The sequence below is a fragment of the Ruditapes philippinarum genome, unplaced genomic scaffold (genome assembly GCF_026571515.1).
Source record: "Ruditapes philippinarum isolate M1 unplaced genomic scaffold, ASM2657151v2 ctg8775_1_1_1_1, whole genome shotgun sequence".
Classification (NCBI taxonomy): domain Eukaryota; kingdom Metazoa; phylum Mollusca; class Bivalvia; order Venerida; family Veneridae; genus Ruditapes; species Ruditapes philippinarum.
In genome coordinates this window covers 1-22,687 of record NW_026867235.1, presented here as the reverse complement: position 1 = coordinate 22,687, position 22,687 = coordinate 1, and the positions used below count along the sequence as shown (strand labels likewise).

Below are 22,687 nucleotides of genomic sequence, written 5' to 3'. Positions count from 1 at the left end.
CTGATACCATGACAATTTTTATCACTGTGGATTTTACCCGCAGTCTTCCATCTAAATAGGTTTGCATAGATGGCACACATAAAAATACAATTTCAAGGACAACCAAACGAAGCAGCTATTGTTACCTAGATATTTAGAAAGTTCTTACCTGTCAATGTCTCTGCCAATGATTATTCTATTTACATGTAGATTAATAATATCCCTCGGATTCCCTCCACTATTGGCCAAATAGTAATTAAGTTATGTTCTGGAAACTGTTTTCATGTTTTAAAGTAATAGTGACCTTGACCTTTTTGACCATTGTGACCCCAAAAAATCAATAGGGTATTCATCCATTATGGACCAATTATCCTATGAAGTTTGAATATTAGTGGGCCAAATAGACCTTAAGCTATGCTCGGAAACTGTTTTCAGTTTTAAAGGAATATTTGACCTTGACCTTTGACCTTGTGATCCCAAAATCAATAGGGGCTTCTACCCAATGCGGACAATTTCATTCTATTGAAGTTTTGAACACTGTTGGCCAAACGGAACTTAAAGTTATGTTCCGGAAATGTTTTCAGTTTTAAAGTAATAGTGGACTTTGACCTTGTGATCCACAAATCAATAGGAGGTCTCCTTCCCAATATGGACAATCATCCTATGAAGTTTGAATATACTGTGGGCCAAACGAACTTAAAAGTTATGCTCCGGAAACCAAATTTTGCCTAACGGACGGACGGACAGACGGATGGACATACTCACAAAAATGGTACTTATGTGACTTTTTTTATCTTTTTTGGCCATTTTTTAGTCACACAAGGCTTAAAAAAAGACACATAAGTAAAAACGGAATGAATAGGATCAAAGAGAATTTTACTGTTTTATACCCATTGTTCTCCAAGCCACAACAAAATACCTCTGGGGATCGTAACGATGGACGTCGCTGCCGATATGGAATAAGAGGTCATTTCTTTTGTTATTTTCTATTGTTTAATAGATTGCCAATGGCCCCTTACTCTATTGTTACAGAATGAACTCTATTGTTCTCTTTTGTTCTGTTTACAGTTAGCTGGCCCCTTATCCCTATTTGGTAGTGCGGACAGACGGACGGACGTACGGACTGATAAACAGACAGAAGGACGGACAGACGCCAGGGGGTATAACATAATATGCCAGAAATTCTTTCGGGCATATAAAAAGCAAACCCAATTAAGCCATGCACTTTTTTAATGTTGTCAATAAAATTTTAAAAAAAATATGCCAATTATAAAAATTGAAACAAACATCAAAAGTCTGCATTGAAACAAATTAACACTATCAACCAAGAGATACTGTCTGACCCTGTTTTCGCACAAATTACATCACATCCTGGGCATCATTGGAATATTTTACCGCTGTTTAAATTTTCAATTTACCTTGTGGTTAAATGGTTTATACCAATGGAATAACTGTGCGGTTACCTAACCACAATATATTCGGCGGTAATTAACTTACTTTGGTATATTTTAACCATCGTTTATACATGTACAATTGGCTGCTGGTGTATAGGCTACTATAAATACCGGTGCAGTTTGAATGTCAACTAAAACACTTTAATATCCATGCAATATGACCATGGATGCACTGTTATTATTCACTCCATTACTGTTTTTGAAAACTTCCCTAAAATGAAAAATGGTTTTGTCCAAACTGAAAGATGGGCAAGTCCACTTAAGATATTTAGAATGGTAAGGGTTTAATAACTTACCTGAGCATGCTTGCGAGGAAGTTGAGCCAGTTTCTTTTGTCGTCACTCCAGCTCTACATCCTTTACATCTGAACTGACCTACTTTATCCTGGTAGTAGCCAATAGGGCATGGCTGACAATTTCATTTCTTTTTATTGTTCAAAGGTATTGGGTCAATGGGCAAGAATGCTTGGTAAAAAAACAAAAAAATTCTTTATCAATGGGTCAGATTTACTCGACATTGCTCGAAACAGTATGACTTTTTCAAAAGAACAATAAAGGGGGAAAAACAATAACAACAAAACAACATTTTATAGTGTGTTAAGGACAGCAGGCACAGGTTGGGAGATTTGAGGTCCTGGTCACATACACATTGTTTTTCAAGATTTACGCGCAAACAGTTTATACAGATTTATGTTCATTATTTCAATCAGATATATGCATCGTGACAGGATAATCCAACTTTCACAATCGAGCTCCATCAGTGTATCATTATTCAAAATACTTTGACAAACAGCCCTATATTAGCTACCATGGTTATTTACCAATGTTTTACATTTCTATGCACTCAAGCATGAATGTATTAATGCTTAACTTAAATATCTTTTTAAAACAAAACTTCAAATCATTAGTTTTTAAAACATGATTCCCTATGCAATTCCAAAATAAATAAAACATTCCAGTCATCAAACCAAAATTTCAGAAAAAATTTGTTTTACCAGTAATTTAAATTTTTTTTTTGGAATTTCAGAAAAAAGAGTCACCCGTGCAACCTCGTAGAAAGACCCTTTTTTTAAGCAAAAAACCTCATTAAAAACTCCCAAAATTTTTGTTCTTAAAAATTTAAAATTGACAAAAATCGTAAAAAACTGTTAAAAGAAAACAAAAAACGACGATGAATTTGATTAACGATCCCCTTCCTAACAACCCGCATTATTTTTAAAAAATTTAAATACATTTGCATTCGTTTAAATTTTAAGCCCTTTCCAAAAAGGGTTTATTCCATAGGGCCCATTGCGTTTTGAAATTTTAATGAAAAAAGTAAAACAACTATATCGAAGATTATACATTAAAATTATGAAAAATATTATAAACAAAATGTAATTACATAAAGTCAGTTTTTCTGATATAGACCAGTAGATATTAAATTTGAGTCATGTCATTGAGTTTTTAATTTTAACGTTTTTTGTCCGTTGAAATGCACGGCAAGTATATTTTGTGAAGGGCTAGAAAATTTTGAAAAATGTTTTCAAGGCCTGAATTTTAAACACTCAAGACCAACAATTTTCAACAAAATCCAAAATTTCTAGTCACATACTTTTGCAGCTCGATGATGAAAATTCTCCGTTCAGTTCTGTTGTGAGTCCAGTTGTACACTGTTTACAGCTTGACGCGCCACTTAAGTCTTGATAAAATCCGAATGGGCAGTCATCGCAGATAGCAGTTGTGTTGGTGTTGTCGGTGTACCGGAAATAGTTACCTGGTCCACACTCAACTGAAATGTTGTAAAGTCTGTTAAAATGTGAACTGCATACTTTATTATTTGTTGTATTACACTTTTGAGTGCAATTCTAATCAACAGTATTAAGGAAGAAATATTTTTTACAGCTATTTAAATCAATTTTTATAAATTGAGGGTTGATCGCAAAACTGGTGTAGGTCCTTATTTATCATATATAAGTTACCACATTGTAGTCAGCCCTCAAATTGGAAAAAAAAACCATTTTATGTGTTATTTTCATCAAAGGATTAATTTTGTTTAATAAAATACAGTTGTATTGAATACCTCAATAAAGATTATGTTTTCTTTTTACTTACTACACTGTCCATCTCTGACAACTTCACCAGCTGGGCATTTCTCTGTCATAACTATCTCAAAATTCTCTTTCAGGAAGGTCAAATTTGGAATTGTGTCCTGAAAGTAGCAAAAATTCAAAACAAGAATTAAAAGATTTAAAAAAAGCAACATACATATTCTGATTATTATTGGGATGTTAATAGGCTAATTCATATACATGTTTAATTTCAAAGGACACATTGCTTAAAATTACCAATTATGATTTACAAGAAAAAGACAAGGAGCTATAACTACAAAATTATGAGCGAATGAACTGATTTCATAAACTCTGAAAGTTTTCTGTGGCAACAAAAGGTTGAAGGTCATATGACCCATTTCCAGCTTTACTGGTGAAGAAAGACTTTGGTGCAGTGCATTAGTTAACACATGAATGGGCAGGCACCTAGTTAGAATCATCAATGTTCTATAAGCTGACTAAATAGCTTCCTCACAGGAAAGAATCCAAATTACTTTGCGGGATTCGAACCCACAGTGGAGAGGAGCAAGTGGTTAAGAAAATGTATAACAGATAAAAATATTATGACATTCAATAACTTTTAACTACTGAAATATCATCATTTATCTTTAATTATCAAAACTAGAGCTGCCACTGTCATGGCGTGAATACCCCCGCATACCACTTTGTCGGAATTAACGGTGGCCATTTAGAGCTCAAGGACAACCCACCTGCCAAATCTGAGGTTACTTGAAGCCAGTGCATTGGTAAGTTATGTATTCTACATGCTTCAAATGTGAAAATGTCAAAATCAATACACTGCAGACAGGCATTCTTAAGCATTTGAGCAGAGAAACTTATCATAGTAAAAATCCCCGTGACCATAACCTTTGACACAGTCAACTAAAAATCAATAGGAGTTATCTACTAGTCATATACAACCTCAATACCAAGTATGAAGACTGTGGGTCAAAGGTTTCTTAAGTTATTGGGCAGACAATTTTTTGAAGTCAAAGTCCATGTGATCTTGATCTTTGACCCAGCAACCTCAAAATCAATAAGGGTCATCTATCTACTAATCATAACTTACCTCCATGCCAAATATGAAGACTGTTGGTCAAAGGAATCTTAAGTTATTGGGCGGACAAGCTTTTTTTAGTCAAGGCCCCTGTGACCTTGACTTTTGACCCAGCAACCTCAAAATCAATAGGGGTCATCAACTAATCATAACTAACCTCCATGCCAAATATGAAGACTGCAGGTCAAAGGAATAATATGTTATCGGCGGACAAGCTTTTTTAGTCAAGGCACCGTGACCTTGACCTTTGACCCAACAACCTCAAAAGCAAAAGGGGTCACCTACTAGTCATGACTAACCTGCATGCCAAATATGAAGACTATGAGTCAAAGGAATCTTAAGTAATTGGGCGGACAATCTTTTTTAGTCAATGCCCCTGTGACCTTGACCTTTGACCCAGCAACCTCAAAATCAATAGGGATCATCTACTAATCATGACTAACCTCCATGCAAAATATGAAGACTGTTGGTCAAAGGAATCTTAAGTTATTGTGCGGACAAGCTTTTTTTAGTCAAGGTCCCTGTGACCTTGACCTTTGATCCAATGTCCTCAAAATCAATAGGGATCATCTACTAGTCATGACTAACCTGCAATCCAAATATGAAGACTGTGGGTCAAGGGAATCTTAAGTTATTGGGTGGACAAGGAAAACCGACGGACGGCCGGACGGGGTGACGTCCGGACGGCTGTACGGGGAGACGTCTGGACGGACAAGCTGATTCGAGTAAACCCCCTTACAACTTTGTTGTGCGGGGGTATAATTATACCGAAGTACAAATGTACAATTATAGAATTGTAAATTACTGATATAGTGTCTGACACATGTTTAAAATCCTAACTTAATCTTCTAGTATGAAATTTGACAAGTTCATCTAAAATATTTAGCATGGTAAGGTTTAGAAATTGCATTAATACTTACAAAGTTCAGAACTTCAGCTCCTAGGATAAAGTAGGTCAAAAACTCTTGGGAAGGAATAGTTTCACCATCAAAGTCAACTCTGAAAATGATATAAAATGATTGGTAACATTAAAATGAAAATTTAAGGCATAAATGAAGTTCAAAGCTCTTGCCAAAAATGAAAAACAGCATTTCTAAAAATAACAATCAAGCTTTTGAATAACTCCCTCGATTGCCGTATATATACATTTCTATACACCCTTGATTGCCGTATTTATATATTTTTATTGGCCATATTCTTACACCTTTTTGGGGGCATTTATTACACATAGATTATTTGTAATTTATATGACTGAAAAGGGCTATAAGACTGAAAGCTACTGCAAACAAAATTTACTACTGATGCCTATCAATTTGGGTAACCCACATTTTCGCACAGAGTAATTATCACGACTTCATAGGAACCCATTTCTGCATGAATAAAGTGACCAGCTATCTGTCTTTTAGAAACAATTCAACTTAAATAGTGAGCAAGAAGTGCAAGCTTAGTAGAGTTGGAATATCTTCTTTAGTTTTTGAGAAAAAATCCTAAAAAGCACTAAGTAAAAATCTAAGTAAAATAGGGGATGTAACATCTTTTAACTTTTCTGGGAAGTGTATATGATTGTGCAATATATTAAGCGGCCCTCACAGATAACCCCTTTGCAAGCATGTGAAATGAAGCATTGACTTAATTATATCTTTACAATTTATAAAGCTTGTTCATGTATATAAATTGTATATACAAATGTAAATGGAGATTCAAAGTAAATGAAGTCAAAGCATATTGACATGCCAAAGCAGTATGTATAGAAAGTTCCTTTAGGAACACACATTTCATATGATAAAAATAAGCCAACACACATTTCATATGATAAAAATATGCCAACACACATTTCATATGATAAAAATCTGCCAACACACATTTCATACGATAAAAAAATAAAATGCCAACACATTTCATATGATAAAAATCTGTCAACACACACTTCAAATGATAAAAATCTGCCAACACACATTTCATATGATAACAAGAACTGTCGGAGGACAGCGACTCTCAAATATTCAAAAAAGGTTGTCACAAGGGTGTTTCACTGAGTATAATAATGCTTACCTATATGAATACATAAAATTGTCCAAAAAGGTACAATTTAAGGCTTGTTATTAAGATGTTTCATCGAGTGAATCACTGCTTTATTATTATGAATGCCTAAAATTGTCCCAAAAAAGGCACTAACCCTTCAGTAGTTACGAAGATACAAGTTTACAAGCAAAAACTTCAAAAAAGGGACATAATTATGAAAAAAAGCAAATCAGAGTTATTGGACTTATGTTAGATAATCACAGAGAACAAGTGTGTGAAGTTTCAATCCATTCCCTTCAGTAGTTATGGAGATACTTGCTGACAAGTTAAAACTTAACCAAGAATTTCTAAAGCGAAAAAGGGGCATAAATATGCAAAAAAGCAAATCAGAGTTATGGGACTTATGCCAGTCATGTTAGATAATCACAGAGAACAAGTGTGTGAAGTTTCAATTCAATCTCTTTGGTAGTTATTGAGATACAAGGTAACACACAAAAACTAAACCAAAAATTTCTTAGTCGAAAAAGGGGCATAACTATGCAGAAAAGCAGATCAGAGTTACAGCACTTGTGCAAATCAGGTTAGATAATCACAGAGAACAAGTGTGTGAAATTTCAATCTATTCCCTCCAGTAGTTATGGAGATATTTGCTAACACGCGAAAACTTAACCACAGGGACACCAACGCCAACAAATGGGTGTGTATATTAGCTCGATTATTCTGCTCGATTAGTCGAGCTAAAAATCTGACAACACACATTTCATATGATAAAAATCTGCCAACACACATTTCATATGATAAAAATGGGTCACAGACAGATGGGACGGGTTGCATTTGATACCAAATATCATGAAGCTGTGATGTTGTCATTGACCATTAATGTAGAAAATTTAACTAAATCAGTAAACAGGGAGTGGATGAGCAACAAACCTGAAATTGAATCACACGGTATGGGACCATATGTTAATGCTTAATGCTAAATATCAAGAGGCTGCGATGAGTAGTTGCTGAGAAAACTGTTACGAAAATTTCAAATTTCCTACCATTGACCATTAATGTCCAAAATTTAACTAAGTCAGTCAACAGGAAGTTGATGGACGACCTCAATTTGAAACCTATGGTATTGGACAATGTGATAATGCTGTATGCCCAACATTCATCATTTTATAACCCGGGTTTGCATCTGTACAACCTGGCCAAAAGTCTGACAACACACATTTCATATGATAACAAGAACACCGCTAGGCGGAGCATTATATGCCCGAAAGTGTTTTTTAGTAAGGATGAAGCATTTGTAAGACATGGAATTAAATAAGGTATTACCTTAATAGCTGAAGAACTTTCATATACAGTGTATATACAATTGCTGTTTCCAAAGCACTACCATCAAGTTGTTATCTTGTAAGAAAAAATGCTACAACGGATGGACAGATAGACGCCAGGGTTATAACAATATAAGCACATTTTTAGGGCATATCATTAATGTACTCAATATAAATGATCATCCTATGAAGTTTGACAGTTGTAAAACTGTTAACAATATTATGGTCATTTGATATTGACCTTTAACCTTGTGACCCCAATATAGATATGGATTTTTTTCAATAAAGGCAATCATCCTATGAAGTTTGAACACTGTAAGCCAAATGGACCTTGTGTTATGCTCCAAAAAGCACAATTTTCAGAGTAAAGATAATTGTGACCCTGACCTTTGACCTTATGACCCTAAAATCAAAAGGGGTCATGTTTTGGACTTGGCTGTTCATCCTATAAACTTTACAGCTGTAGGTTGATTAATACTTAAGTTAATGAGCGGAAACGCTTTTCAGTTTTAAAGGGACTCCACTGAGGTTTAAAAGCAAAAATAAACACGAATTTCTTACATAAATGAGCTGGAGCAATTGAACAGAAATTTATGTAAAGATAGTTAAGAAATATAGTTTGAAATAAATTGAAAATCGTATTTTTATGCTTTTCATAGCCCGATTTAAGTGAGAAGCGTTTTAACGCTTTTCATTTTGGGTCCTTTTTTACAATTTTAATAATTATTGTGGAAAAACGAAATACGAAAATGATCTGAAATTTTGCACAAAGATTAGAGGTCTACAGCTACATCAAACGATACATTTAACTGTAAAAAATATTTTCAGTCCCATCATGTCAAAAATGAAATGTGAACACTGTGGGCCACTATGGATCTAATTAGGCAATCATCCTGTAAAGTTTGAACACTATAAGCCAAATGGAACTTGTATATTCTTCAGAAAGCACAATTTTCAGTATAAAGGTCATTCTGACCCTGAGCTTTGATCTTATGACCCTTTAATCAATAGGGGTGATGTATTGGACATGGCTGTTCATCTTATAAAATTTTACAGTTGTAGGTTGATTAATACTTAAGTTTTTGAGCGTTTCAAGATAATAGAAGTCTTGACCTTTGACCTTGTGACACAAAAATAATAAGGGTCTTCTATTCAATATTGACAATCATCCTATGAAGATTGAACACTGTGGGCCAAATGGAACTTAAGTTATGCCCCAGAAACCACAATTTTCAGTGTAAAGATCATTGTGATTCTGACCTTTCAACTTATGACTCTAAAATCAATAGGGGTCATGTATTGGACTTGGCTGTTAATCTTATAAAATTTTCAGCTGTAGGTTGAAAATTACTTAAATTATTGAGCGGAAACTGTTTAAAGTTTTAAGGTAAAAGTGACCTTGACCTATGACTTTTTAACCCCAAAATCAACTAAAACTATCGCTGAATGCGATTCATACCCCCACCAATGTCCTTGACACAAGACGACTTGGAAAGGGGGTTAAGAGAATAACTTTAGTGGCACAAATACATATACATTATCAATTATATCTGGTGAAAAAAGACTAATTGTACAGGTATTAGTATAAATATATATTGTCAAATCAAGTTCAAAACAGTGCCAAATAAGCTTTCATTTCCCCAATGTACTAGACATTTTCTAAGTCAATTTTTGACCTTCAAGTGTGGCCTTGACCTTAAGCTGGCACAAGGGTAAGATGAGTTCTGCACATTGCCCAGTTGGGGTGAACATTTGTGTAATGTTTGAAGAAAATCCTTCCATTAGTATAGAATTTATAGAGCGGAAATAACATATTGTCTAGTATTGATTGTATGTAAATTTAAAGACTTAAAAAGGGGCATAACTTTGTCAAAATGCAATACAGAGTTAAGAAACTTGACCTGCATATCTTATTTGTGACACCTCATATATCTTTTAATTTTCAAGCAAATACCTGTGCTAGTTTCAGAAATATTCAAGTACACGTTAAAATTTAAGAACATTTTCTAAGTCAATATTTGACCTTCAAGTGTGACCTTGACCTGGCACAAAAATAACATACATTCTGCACATAACCTTGTTGAGGTGTACTTTTGAGTAAAGTTTGAAGAAAATCCTTCCATTAGTATAGGTTTTATAGAGCGGACACAACATATTGTCTAATATTTGATTTATGCACATTTGAAGACTTAAAAAGGGGCATAACTTTGTTAAAATGCAATACAGAGTTATGAAACTTGACTAGCATATCTTAATTGTGACACTTCATATATTTTAAGTTTCAAGCAAATACCTTTTCTAGTTTCAGAAATATTCAAATACATGTTAAAATTTAAGAACATTTTCTAATTCAATCTTTGACCTTCAAGTGTGACCTTGACCTTAAGCCGTCAAAAAAGCAACATGGATTCTGCATATCCCCTTCATGCCCTTGTTGACGTAAACATTTGAGCCAAGATTGAAGAAAATCTTTCAATTAGTGTAGGACTTACAGAGCAGTCACGACATACTGTCTAATATTTGATTGTTTGATATTTGACCTTCAATTGTGACCTTGACCTTGAGCTGACATTTCTGCACATCATCTTGTTGAGGTGAACATTTGAGGCAAGATTAAAGAAAATCTTTCAATTAGTGTAGGACTTACAGAGCGAACACGACATACTGTATAATATTTGATTGTTTGATATTTGACCTTCAATTGTGACCTTGACCTTGAGCTGACACATGGGCAACATGGGTTCTGCACCATCCTATGAAGTTTCAATATTGTGGGCCGAATGGAACTCCGGAAACTGTTTCCAGTTTTAAGCTAATACTGACTTTGACCTTATACATTGTGACCCCAAAATCAACAGGGTTTTTCTACCCAATATGGACAATCATCCTATGAAGTTTGAATATTGTGGGCCAAATGGAACTTAAGTTATGCTCCAGAAACTGTTTTCAGTTTTAAGGTAATAGTGATCTTGACTTTTGACCTTGTGACCCCAAAATTAATAGGGGTCTTCTACCAATATGGACAATCATCCTATGAAGTTTGAATATTATGCTCCGGAAACCAAATTGGTAACGGGCGGACTTCAGGCTGAAATGGAATAAGGGACCATTTCTTTTGTTATTTTCCTTCGTTTAATAGAGGGCCAATGGCCCCTTACTCTATTTTTATGGAATGAACTCTATTGTTCTCTTTTGTTCTGTTTACAGTTAGATGGCCCCCTATCCCTATTCGGTAGTGCAGACATTCTAATGGGACAGTAATAATGTTGCTACTCTATTAAATATTGTTCTCTCTATTGTTCTTTTTAGCCACACGAAAGAAAATAGCCACATAAAAGCATTACGGAATGAATGACATCAATGAAAAAGAACACTCTGGCCACATTATTACTCTCCTGTGAGAGCGGAGAGATGGATGGACACCAGGGGGTATAACATAATATGCCTGAAATTCTTTCGGGCACATAAATATCTGCCAACACACATTTCATTTGATAAAAATCTGCCTACACACATTTCATATGATAATAATCTGCTAACACACAATTCATATGATAAAAATCTACCTACACATATTTCATATGATAAAAATCTACCTACACACATTTCATAACATAACTAGAAATGTGTCCATAGGACACGGGTGCCCCCACACGCCACTGTTCTGTCAATCTTATGACTCTAGGTAAAATAATTTTTGGACTACATGTGCCACAAGTTGAAAACTAAAAATCTTTTACTAAGTAAAGGGCAAGAACTTTACAAATACTGCATAAATCCACAAGCAAACCCCAAGGTGCATAAGTACACATGCTGACCAACATTCTTGTAAACTTTCAGGCCTACAAGTCAAAAACTTTTTGAGCTATGCATGAACAAGTTGAAAATTGCAAATTTATACTACTGTAAGTCAAGGGCAATAACTCTAACAAAACTGAAAAAATCCACATGCAAAGTCCCAGGTGAATAGCTTCACAGTGTTGTTGATCATTATTCCTGTAATTTCGTGATGTTGATCATTATTCCTGTAAAGTTGGTTGATTCTAACTCAAGCACTCAAGGAACAAATACCGTATAAGTGGTTTTTTCTGCGGTGACTTTATTTCTGCGTTTTCTGCGGTCAGCTTCAGCACCGCAGAAATAAAAACCGCAGAATATTTTCCATGTTTTTGTTTTTTTTAACCTGGTACTATATGTGCACTGCATTATGACCTGTTTCATATAAACCTTAAAAGTAATAACGACTAACGGATTATAACGGTTAGCGGGTTTTCAAGTTGAATAAAACTGTTGTCTGCTAAGTATGTAAGTGTTTGTTTGTAAGGATGTACTTATTGTTAATTATTTTAACTTAAGAAAAAAAATATTTAAACAGCATGTAATTTATATTGTTTGCCGATACGCTAAATGTTTGTTTATCACTAAATCATTCAAACCATTTCAACCCTTATACTGCTAGATAATCGTCGAATACTTTAATTGGCATCTGCTTTACGGTATTAAATTGAAGATACTACAGGGGTATGTATATTTTTCACACGTCATTTCACGCTGATCAAAAGATGCATACCTTTCTTTTGTTGCGCATTATATTTGTTTGCAAGCAAACATTATAATTGTTTGTAATTACTGTACAGTTTTTTGGTGACGACGACAAACAAATGCGAATGCGTACATGAAAATAAACTAGAGAAATGTTACTTAGATAAGGAAAGTCGCAGAAATTAAATCACGTTTTGTCCAAAGAATGTGCCGCAGAAATAAAGGCCGCAGAAATAAAAACATGCCAAAATTTGGAAAAACCGCAGAATTTGGAGCCCGCAGAAAAAACCACTTATACGGTAACAAAACATAATGAAAGGGTTTTTACTAAGTCAAGGGAAATAACTACAAATACTGGATAAATCCACAAGCGAAACCCAAGGTGCACAACTACATATGCTGAGCAACCTTCACGTAAGGTTTAATGACTCTATGTCAAATCATTTTTGAGTTACATGCGACACAAGTTAAAAATTGCAAAAATTTCTAATTCAAGGGCAGTTACTCTAAAAATACTAAATAAATCCACACGAAAATACCCAGGTGCACAACTACACATGCAGATCAACATTCCTGCAAAGTTTCATGACTCTATGCCAAATTCTTTTTGAGTTAAATGCGACACAAGTTAAAAATTGCAAAATTTTACTAAGTCAAGGGCAATAACTCTACAAATACTGAATAAATCCACACGAAAATACCCAGGTGCACAATTGCACATGCTGATCAACATTCCTGTTAAGTTTCATGACTCTAGGTAAAGTACTTTTTGAGTTACGCGCGGCACAAAAGAGAACGGACGGACGGACAAGTGTAAATCTAAATGCCCGCCACTAAAGTGGGGGCACAAAATTCTGACCACACAAATTTCATATGATAAACAAGAGCCGGTTGAACCGGGTGATGCTCCTCGAATAGGTTTAGGACACGGGAATGTAGTGTCAGAGTTATGTCACAAAGTTCAAAGTGTAAAAACAACCTAAATGTTGCGCGCGACACATTGTCTCAATATGGTGATCATTTCTGTGAAATAGTTGTAAACTCCGGCTTCAAATAACGAAGTTATGGGCCGGACACGATTTTGCTGCAAGGTCATGCTGTGACTTTGTCCTTCAAGGTAGCCACCCAAATGTTGTGCGCGACACATCGTCTCAATATGGTGATCATTTCTGTGAAATAATTGTCAAATCCGACTTCAAATAACAAAGTTATGAACCGGACACGATTTTGCTGCAATGTCATGCTGTGACCTTGACCTTCAAGGTAGCAACCCAAATATTACATGCGACACGTTGATTCAATATGGTGATCATTTCTGTGAAATAGTTGTTAAATCTGACTTTAAGTAATGAAGTTATGGGCCGGACACAATTTTGCTGCAAGGTCATGCTGTGACCTTGACCTTCAAGGTAGAAACCCAAATGTTGCAGGAGACACGTCGTCTCAATATGGTGATCATTTCTGTGAAATAATTGTCAAATCCGACTTCAAATAACGATGTTATGGGCCGGACACGATTTTGCTGCAAGCTCATGCTGTGACCTTGACCTTCAAGATAGCGACCCAAATGTTGCTTGCGACACGTCGTCTCAATATGGTGATCATTTCTGTGACATAGTTTTAAAATCAGACTTCAAATAATAAAGTTATGGACCGGCCACGGTTTTGCTACAAGGTTTGCTGTGACCTTGACCTTCAAGGTAGCGACCCAAATGTTGCGCGCAGCACATCGTCTCAATATGGTGATCATTTCTGTGAAATAGTTTTAAAATCCGACCTCAAATAACAAAATGATGGGTCGGACACGAATTCGGGACGTACATACGGAGGGCCCCCAAAGGAGGAAAACTTTTTTGGTGACTTGGAAAAAACAAAAAGGTAGTCGAAAATTCCTCTTTGACCCAAAAATTTTTTATCTTTTCCCGTTTTTACTTTGTGTTTTTTTTTTTTTTTTAACCCTTTGGGTGGGGAATTTAAAAAAAAAAGGGCCCAAAAAAAAAGGATAAAAGGGGGGGAAAAAGCCCAAAATAAACCTTTTTTTGAGTAAAAAACCCCCGACGCCCTATATGCCCCCCAGGGGAGCTTTTATTTAAACTCCCAAAACACACCATTTCATAAAATTAAAAAAAATCTAAACCCACCCCCACTTTTTAAAAAATTTTAAAAAAATGTCCCAACACCCCATTTCTTTTATGAAAAAAATTCTCCCAAATCTGGGGAAAAACCCAAATTTTTATCATGATTTTTTTTTTAACCCTTAAAATCAAATTAATGGGAGAGTAAACCCTTTTAACAGGAATTTTAAAAAAGAATTAAAAAAGACGACTTCCCCGCTTTTTTACGTTTCCCCAAATTTATTGTTCTGACAAGTAGTTTAATACCCAGTAAATATCCGTACAGTCTGCCTGCTGACCAAAACTGGCCAGTGAAAAGGGATCCTTCATTTTTTTCGGAAATTCCTCAAATGTGCGAACTCGTATATTCGGTCTGGGCTTGCATTTCACACGCAGCAGTCAATATTCTGTAGTAACACGGGGAATTATATGCTGCATCTTTGGAACGGTTTGATAACTGGAAATAGAATATAGAATATATCAGAATTACAATGAATAAAATATCTTGATTTTTTAGGGAAAAATGATTAAAAGTTTTAATGAAACCTTGACATAAACAAACAGCCACTAATGCTGACCTACATTGGTATTTAAAACCCTTTTAAATGATTAATAAAAAAATCTGTAGCAGAATATGACTGGATAAACTTTCTACTGTCACTATTTTTGGCATTTGGAAATGATTTACGATAAATGTAGTCAAAGCTAGATTCTGAGATATGTTTGTTCTTGGTCAGAATCTAAAAAGAGATATTGCTCATACATAAAATATCACACTATCTCATTGTGTAGTACAATATGTTGGACAAAGGTAAATGTTTAACTATTTTAATTATGCTTATATTTTGTTGTAGCTTACAATTAACACAATAACCCATATCATGATAATAATAATACTTGTAAGGTATGAAATAAGATATAATATAAATTGCTAGTACATAACATTACTCAGCAAATAATTATTTTTCAACTTAATGATTTCTTTTATTTTTTATTGGGTTTTACATCACACCAACCCAGTAAATGTCATATGGGGCAATTTTTCCCACCCTTTAACATTTTCAAGTGCATTTATGTCCCATAATTTAAAATTTATAAATGGGAAATTTGGGTAGAACCATGATTTTTACTTTTGGGCAAGCGGGGTTTACCCTTTTCTGACAGGGAAAAAGGGAAATAAAAAAAAGACCTTTTGCGGGGGCCCTAAAAACCTTACGTTAAAAGTGCCCGGGAAGAATGGAAAAGAAAAAAAAAAAAAAAAAATTTGCGGGGGCCCCTAAAAACCCTTCAGCTTTTAAATTTGGGCAAGATTTTTAAAAAACCCCAAGCAGACCTTTCCCACTCGGGCCACAGACACCCTCAAATTTTTTTTTTTAAACTCAAGAAAATACTGGCAAATGACATTTTCCCATACATTAAAATTAGTTTCTTGCCATCCATTCTAATAAAGTTTGGACCCATAATTTCTGTACAAAATTTCCTTATTGGTAACTGTTTGATTATACCAAAGATAATCAAATCAATATTTAAACATTTATACCAGAACACCAATTAGAATGTCCTATTCTATCTTTAAATTCTGCATGTGATATAATTTTTAACTAGAAGTGAAAAAGTACTGTAATCATCATATTAAATTGGTAAAGAACGTTTTAAATCATGAATGCATACGTCCACATGATGGATATCTAAAACGTCTAAATGGTTTATCTGCATTCCAAAAACCGTTGGTCCGCAGGTGAACAGATCTGGATGAGCACGATCAATTCCGTAAGTAATTGTGTTCGGATTATTGCAAGATATCATGCAGTTTCTGCGGCCATCCACTGTATTGCACACCTGCGTACCGCCTTGTGGGTCAGGATTAGCATCACATCGCCCAGCTAGAATATAAACATAACACATTATTACATAGTACAAAAGTAGATAAAAGGTACAAAAAATACATTTTTTTTTCAATTATTTGTACATCTGTGCATGTGTATTGTAATTCCTATAAGTTATTCCATAAAAACCATCACCATCTTATAATCATCTGAGTTGTGTCACCTTTCTGAAATAATATTCCGTACACAATATCCACCAAGTCATGTTACAATGACACAAGACTGACAAGTACTTGAACTATTCCACTAACAGCTGTGTACCAATATCCTGTTTTCAAGTCTGTTGATTTTCTCATGTGTTTCTGTTCGGCAAATCAACATATTTATAATATCAGGTGCTCATACCAAATATATGAGGCATGAGGGGTCACCTGAGAAAAACCACTAACCTTCCATTAGCTAGCCAGTTTTTTTAAGACACTGTGTATACCTAGAGTGTGTGGAATTTAGCGCAGCAATATCTTTTCTGTGTGTACTCAAACGAGGTTTTTTTACAAATAAAAATAGTCTGTTTTGTAATAATTAGTAATTTTTAAAAATAAATTTTAGCATAATTTTTAACAAAAAATAAGCCTCCCATTCACAAAACTGTTAAAAAGACAGTAGGTTTTTTTGTTGGCACATCTATCCCATGTAGGTGTTTTTTGTAGATTCCCCATGTAAATGAACTTCCTTAAATGAAAAAAAAAAAAATTTATTTTTTTTTAAAAAAATAAAAAAAAAAAAATTATGCCCCTTCTTTCATCATAAATCTTTTCTCAAAAAATTTTGCACCCACTCCCCCAAGGAGTTTTACTTGCAAAAACAAAAAAAAAAAAGAAGAAAAAAATGGGAACCTCATAAACTTAAAAAAAAAGGCCATTACCTTTAATTTTATTTTAAAAAAATTTTTCAGCTTACACTTTTGGGAACAGGGGGGTTTTTAACAAAAAAATTTTTATAAAAAAATTTTTTAATAAAAAGGGGTTCCCAAAAAAATACTTTTGGAGTTTTGTACCCAGTATCTTTTGTGGTCTTTTGGGGGAAACCCTTAATTAATTTTGGTTTTAACTGCCCGGGGGGACGACGGGGGCCCGGGTTTTTAAAATTTGACACCCGCTACTAAATTCGGGTTTCACCCCGGGGGGGAAAACTGTATTTAAATTTCGTTTCCTCAAAAAAATAAATGCCCTTGTCTTCGGGGACACCCTGATGCCCAAGGGAAAATGTTTGAGGGGCAAAAAAATTTAATGAAACGGGAAAATCTTAAGTCAAAACAAAATTTTTTAAATCATTAAGGGCAAGGGAAAAGGCCTTGGGAAAACAAAAGATATTTTGAAATTTTTTTGTTTATACAAAAAAAAATGAAAACCCAATTTTGTTTTTTTGAAAAATTTAAAAAATAAAAATGTATGTTTTAAAAATTCTAAAATTATAAAAAAAAAAAATTTGCCCTTCACAAATTTAAAACTGAAAAATGGGTGGGCTAAAGAGAACATGATAAAATTTGTTATTTACTCTTATTTTTACAACAACATAGCCATTTAATTCCCCAAAATCTTTGACCCCCTTACTTTGTATAATGGACATGTCTTGCTTTGATTGTGGAAGAGTCCATTTACAATTATTAAGAAATCACTAATAAGATTAAGCATTTAAAAGGTTCTGAAATGCTGAGAAATAGGTAATGAACCACTGAAACAACATTTAAATAAAGTACTTTCTACATCAAACCTTCAATACAGTTAAACTTGTGCTAATGACCAGCTCTAAAAATTTGTGATTTTAGTTAAGGTTGGATTTATAAACAAGAGGGCCATGATGGCCCTGAAGTCGCTCACCTGTACATAGGCCCCCGGAGCAGGGCCAGTTTAAAGCCCGGGGCTTTTATTTGTACAAACTTTGTAGACAACCATTAGAAGATGTTTCATGCTAAACATCTAAGGTCTAGCTCGTTGGGATTTTTAAAAGAAGATTTTTTTAAGTTCTTTTTTTACACATATAGTTAAAAACAATGACACACCTGGGGCAGGGCCAGTTTTGACCCCAGGGCTTTTATTTGAACAATCTTTGTAGACACTTACTAGAAAATGTTTCATGCTTAATATCTAAACTCTAGCTATTCGGGTTTTTTAAAAGAAGATTTTTAAGTTTTTGCTATACTCGTATAAAAAAAATCAATGTCCCCCGGGGAGGGGGCCAATTTTGACTCCAGGGCTTTTATTTAAACAAACTTTGAAGACACTCAATAGAAGATGCTTCGTGCTTAACATTTAAACTCTCGCTATTTGAGTTTTTTCAAAGAAGATTTTTCAATTTTTACTATAGTTTTACACATATAGGGAAAATGAATGACCTCCGGGGTGGGGCCAATTTTGACCCCAGGGCTTTTATTTGAACAAACTTTAGAGACAATCACTAGAAGGTGTTTCATGCTTAATATCTAAACTCTAGCTATTTGGTTTTTTCCAAAGAATATTTTTTAAGTTTTTCCTATACACATATAAGGAAATTTGGAAAATCAATGACCCCCAGGGCCGGGCAAATTTTGACCCCAGGGCTTTTATTTGAACAATCTTGGTAAAAATCCATTAGAAGATGTTTCATGCTAAATATCTTAGCTCTAGCTCTTTGGGTTCTTTAAAAGAAGATTTTTTAAGTTTTTACTATATGTATAAATGGAAAATCAATGACCCCCTGGGGCGGGGCCAACTTTGACCCCAGGGCTTTTATTTTAACAATCTTGGTAGACATCCATTAGAAGATGTTTCATGCTAAATATCTTAGCTCTAGCTCTTTTGGTTCTTTAAAAGAAGATTTTTTTTAAGTTTTTACTATATGTATATAGGGAAAATCAATGACCCCCTGGGGCGGGGCAAATTTTGATCCCAGGGTTTTTATTTGAACAAACTTGGTAGACATCCATTAGAAGATGTTTCATGCTAAATATCTTAGCTATAGCTCTTTTGGTTCTTTAAAAGAAGATTTTTTAAGTTTTTACTATATGCATATAGGGAAAATCAATGACCCCCTGGGGCGGGGCCAATTTTGACCCCTGAGGGCTTTAATTTGAACAAACTTGGTAGACACCCATTAGAAGATGTTTCATGCTAAATATCTTAGCTTTAGCTCTTTGGGTTCTTTAAAAGAAGATTTTTTAAGTTTTTACTATATGCATATAGGGAAAATCAATGACCCCCTGGGGCGGGGCAAATTTTGACCCAAGGGCTTTTATTTGAACAAACTTGGTAGACACTCACCAGAAGATGTTTCATGCTAAAAATCTAAGCTCTAGCTCTTAAGGTTTTTTAGAAGAAGATATTTTAAGTTTTTTCTTTTGGTTGCCATGGCAACCAGAGTTCTGCATGGAATTAAATTCTTTGAACAATTTTCAAAGGTGACCACCAAAGAAACATTCCTGTGAAGTTGGATGAAATTGGCTTAGTGGTTTATGAGGAGATGTCATTTAAAGTAAAAGTTTACGGACGGATGATGGATGGATGACGGATGGACGACGGATGGACGCCGGACGAAAAGCGATCACAAAAGCTCACCCTGTAACTTTGTGACAGGTGAGCTAAAAAAAACTCATATACTCTAAAGGGGTCATTTGGCAACTTTCTAACTTCACTGTTAACCTGCTAGAACCAAAGATCAGTCTTTGTCACCAGTATAGAACAAGACCAGCAATCACATCTGTGTGGCCTCATCAGGCTGTACACTGTTGGTAGTTTAAATTTGTATTTTGAAATGGATATCCCTTAAACTTCAAATAGACTGCCCTAAATTGAAAACAGGGCAGATTCAGGAGGTAAAGAGTTGAAACTAACCAGTAGTAATTTAACCATTTAACCACAAGACCTGCATTATGCTTGTTAAATTTACCTCTGTAGGAACTACAAGCTGGGTTTCTGTTCAGAACATTACAAGGTCGACCATTTGCCTCAGAAGGTGTCATCTTCCCCACGCCATTTTCATACACATACTCATTCCATGCAAGAAGGAGGTATTTCAAATCTCCAAACACGTGTCGTGGATTGATGAAAATTGTAGGTATGTCCCCTACACTGCCATCACCCGGACCTTCGAAAGAAAGCATTCGTGTGTACCAGTTAACCTGGCTGATGTAACCACGGAAACCTTTGCCATTTTCATTACATCTCCTTTCGTCATTTTTAAATTCACATCCCAGCACAATCCAATGTCTGAAACTATATTTTATATGAAAAATTAGTATTATTACTATCAGAAGTTTATGGTACTTGCCAAATATTCACTTACATGGTAGACAAGAAATTTCATCTGCAACATTTGTAGGGGGCACTTATCAGAAAGGTTAGGGGGGGCTTTAATTGGAAACATTATACAGTTTACCTAACCGACATTATGTAATCTTAATAGTTATACACCAACAGAAACATCACACCAATCTGCTACTAGCAGAGACAAATCTGTTAAATTCAGTAATGAGAATTTATTTATTTATGGTATAGAATATGTCTACTTAATGATTTATTTTTCACAACCAACACCCCACCCCCCTCAAATGCATGTTAACTTGAAATACAAACAACAAATAATTGGAAACATGTAACTTTTAATCTATTTTTAGTAACATTGTTTCTTAATGTACCCCACTATAGCCTTTAAGGGCACAAAATTTTTATGTTTTTTCAATCAGGGAAAAAGTGAAAAAATATCACAGAAACCATTAAAATTTAAAAATATGAAGTATTTTTAAATCCATTTCCAAAAATTAACAAAGTATTTTTACAATCATAAAAACACTATTTTTTTTCAGTTTATTACCTAATACGGGCATGAAAGTTTGGATCATTACTGAAGCATGGGGTATATTCAAATACAGGCTTACGACACTTTGATCATTCACATTTAACGCCAAAGCATTTTCCCCCGTCATTCACTTCGGTTACGAGTTTTGTAACAGTACATGACAAAGTGGGTGATTAATATAAATTTTTTTAACCCCTTCAAATTCCCTAAAATCTACGGGCATCTTAAAAACGTTTCCTTTTGAAAATAAAATTCTTTTTGAACAATAGTCAGAAATCTTTTTGGAAACAAAAAATTTATTTTTTTTTAATAAACACTTTTCATCTGATGACAATATTTGTAACCTGTGTTCGAAGCAAAAACGATAACAAAACACAACAGGGGCATTAAAACTGCTTCAATAAAAGGATCTGAGGACGCAAAACCCCTTTCTGCACTGAACATGAATGTGTACTTCTTCACCTTTTACCAACCATGACCTTGATGTTGTGTCATGCATATCATAAGTACATAGTCTCACAATTGTGATACTATGTGTCAAGTCATTTATTATCTTCCATAAAGTCAAAAAGTTATGGAAAACATATAACCTTGACCTTGGGTGTTGAGCTCTGCAGATTGTGTCATAATGGGGATCATTAATTTTGTGCCAAGTAATTTTAAAACCTTTGAATTGCCAATAATTTATAGAGCTGACATGACATGAATAGATGTTTTTACATTGAACCTTTGAGTGTGACCCTGACCTTAAAGGTTGTGACTTTATTATTGTGCTCTGCCAATGGTGTCATAATGGTAATCATATCTGCCAAGTTATCATTAAAACATTGAAGCAGTATTAATGTTATGGACATACACAAAATGTAGACTTTCTAACATTTGACCTGTAAGTGTGACCTTGACCTTGGAGGCAGCAATTCAATTATTGTTCTTTGCACATGTTCTTATAATGGTGATCAGTTGTGCCAAGTTATTTCAAAAAAATTTCAGTGCTTTAAAAGTTTCGAAGCAGACAGGAAATGTAGACTTTTTCTTATGAAATGAAGACTTATTAACATTTGACCTTTAAGTGTGACTTGACCTTGGGGGTAGCAACCCAATTTTTGCGCTCTGCACATCATTTCATTATGTTGATCACTGTTGTGCCAAGTTTACTTAAAAAAATTAAGTGGTTTTAAAAGTTATGGAGCGGGGCAGGAAATTAGACTTTTTATTATGAAATGAAGACTTTCTAACAATTTGACCTTTAAATGTGACTTTGACCTTGGGGGTGCACCTAATTTTTACGCTCTGCACATCTTCTCATTATGTAAGTCAATTGTGCCAAGTATTTTTTAAAAAAAATTTCAGAGGTTTAAAAAGTTATGGACTGGACCAAAAGTTTACAGACTGACAGACGGACGGACTGACAGGCGGAGGCATTTTAAAGCCTTTCCCCCTAATGGAGCG

At 34.6% G+C, this 22,687-nt stretch overlaps 1 long non-coding RNA gene across 1 annotated transcript; it reads right to left on the bottom strand.

The window, feature by feature from the left end:
* Window positions 1–3,032: 3,032 nt before the first annotated feature.
* LOC132735366 (uncharacterized) lies at window positions 3,033–5,603 on the bottom strand. The gene is made up of 3 exons (XR_009626446.1): window positions 5,500–5,603; window positions 3,527–3,623; window positions 3,033–3,203 (listed from the first exon to the last, which is right to left on the bottom strand). It is a non-coding gene; the product is annotated as an uncharacterized LOC132735366 (long non-coding RNA).
* Between the last annotated feature and the right edge of the window lie 17,084 nt (window positions 5,604–22,687).